This window comes from Octodon degus, unplaced genomic scaffold (assembly GCF_000260255.1).
Source record: "Octodon degus isolate 3935 unplaced genomic scaffold, OctDeg1.0 scaffold00058, whole genome shotgun sequence".
In the NCBI taxonomy this organism is placed as follows: Eukaryota; Metazoa; Chordata; class Mammalia; order Rodentia; family Octodontidae; genus Octodon; species Octodon degus.
The window spans coordinates 4687896-4690369 of NW_004524634.1; the positions used below are offsets into that span (position 1 = coordinate 4687896).

Here is a 2474-nt window from a genome sequence, read left to right on the forward strand (position 1 = left end):
CTGTCTTCTGACCTTTGGTGTAGAGCTTAGATAGAGTTATTACCTTAGCACCAGGTCCGGATCTACGAAGTTCAGATTCCTCCAGGTGGGTGTTGTTTGGATCTGGCTGCTGTGCTCCACTTCTTTCCGCTGCAGGCGTTAGAGTTGAACCCTTTGTGTCTCTCTGGCAAGATGTTCTGCTCCTGAATCAGGTGGGTGGGTCTTGCCTCTAGCCTCTTTGCAGGGAGTTCTGCTGAAGGGTTCCCTGCCGGGCCTGCAGCCAGGTCGAATGAGGATCTGCAGGCCCGGGTCGTCCCACTCACTGGCCGGGCCTAAGCTCTGGGTATGTTCAGGATCCTGCAGCCCCCTCCTCTCACTCACTCCCTGGGCCTGCGCTCTGGGTCTGTTCAGGATCTGGAGGGCCCGGGTCGTCTCACTCACTCACCGAGCCTGCGCTCTGGGTCTGTTCAGGATCCGGAAGGCCCAGGTCATCTCACTCACTCGCCAGGCCTGCACTCTGGGCCTGTTCAGGATCCCGCAGCCCCAGTGGTCTGTGTATTTTTCTGTTTTTTACGATACAATGAAGATAAACAAAAATAAATGTAGAAATAAAAAATAAACTTGAAATAAAAGGACATACATGATTGATACAGAGAAAATTATAAGTCTTTGTCAGAATATATTAAGGAAAGCCTAAATAATAGGAGAATTGTGAAATAATAAATTAAATATATCATTTCTCACCAAATTAATGTTTTAAATTCAGTGCATTGCTACTCAAAATTCCAGAAGGATTTTTCAGACATCCTGACAGGCTAATTCTAAATGTCTTGTTTTTTATTTGCTTTTTTTTTGAGACAGGGTCTCTCTTTGTAGTTCAGGCTGGGCTTCATCTTACTATGTGGCCCAGGCTAGCCTCAAACTCATAGCAGTCCTCCTATCTCAGCCTCCTGAGTGCTGGGATTACAGGTGTGTGCTACCACACTCAGCTGATTATTGGAAATTTAAAAAGAGGTTGAAAAAGTAAGGGAACTTGCTGTACCAGACATCAAGGCTTATTATGTAAGTAGCTTATTTTAAAGTATGATTTGTGAAGGAAAAAACAAATGTAAACAGACTGATGACTCAGAAACATACCTTTGACTATAACAACTTAATACAGTGTGTACAAAATGCCATAATGATCTATAGAAAAAGGATGAAGAAGATGAATTATTCAATAGTGTTTAGACCACTGATTTGATATATTGGAACATATATATATATATGAAAATACAGAAAAATTTAAAAATATAAAAACTCATAAATCTCTACACTGAACAAAAATGTATTCCAAGTGTATTGCTGTCAGAAAGAAAATTTTTAAACTTTTAGAATTTAGTCCTTAAGACCATAGAGTTGCTACAGCAAGCAGAAACACTGAAACAACACCCAGAATTTGGAAGTAGATTTATTTGTGTTGACAAGCACTAATTGGGATCATTTTTAAAATATCGGGCCCTAATCTTTGGTGGGCTAGGGTTTATATGGAATAAGCAAGCAGGAGGTACAGGGGCAGAATAGCTTGTCAGTTGGGGATTGGTTTTTACAGTATGCATCAAAGTGACGAGTTATGCATCATAGTGACTACTGGTTTCTAAGAAATAAAAGTAACAGGAACTATAACCAGAACTATTACCTGCGCAACTAACAAACTGAAGTATACTGGCGGGGGGCAGTAAGAAAGGGGAGGCATCTTCGGCCATAATGAAGATTTCTAAAGACAAAGCACAGACCCTAAAGACAGATTAAATAAATCTGCCTTTATTAAAATGACAAATTTCATGTTTAAAATACATTATAAACCATCAAAAGACAGACCAAGGGAAGACATTTGTAATTTACATAACCAATGGGAAGATTTATAGGAATACTCATTAGTGCTCTTCAGTATTAAAAATCAGACATAGCCTATGTTGATCAACAGGTGAATTTAGTATGTTAGTACAATAGAATACAACAATTACAGAGTCTTATATTAATGAGACTAAATCACAAAATCATAACAGGCATGTTGCTGAAAGGCACATATAGTATGGTACTCTATATAATGGGTATATTTAAGACAAGGCTATATACATTATTGATAAATGATTTTCTTAATGTTGACATTAATGCAATGAAATAATGAATTAAAAGCATTTTTGCAGTTGATAAACTAAATTCAGGATGAAGGTTACTACTGAGATGAGAGAATGTCATTAAGTTTATTTCTTAAACTCAGTTGTAAGTATTTGGTGTTCATTATTTTATATTTTTAGTATCCTTGAAATATTTCATTAATTTTTAATGTTCAAAAGATTTCAGAAGACATTTACATGAAAGACATTAGGAGAATTGAAATAATAGAATTAAGAAAATTTAAAGGAAAAGAGATGGCATGATAAATAATAAAACAATAAAAGCATTCATTCATTCTTTTTTTTTCTTTTTAGTAATCCCTATTGTGTTTTGCT

At 36.9% G+C, this 2474-nt stretch overlaps 1 protein-coding gene across 1 annotated transcript in view; it reads left to right on the top strand.

Annotated features, from left to right (window-relative positions):
* Positions 1 to 2474, top strand: part of Alms1 (ALMS1, centrosome and basal body associated protein) — a 238310-nt gene that overhangs the window by 198277 nt on the left and 37559 nt on the right. The window lies entirely within an intron of this gene.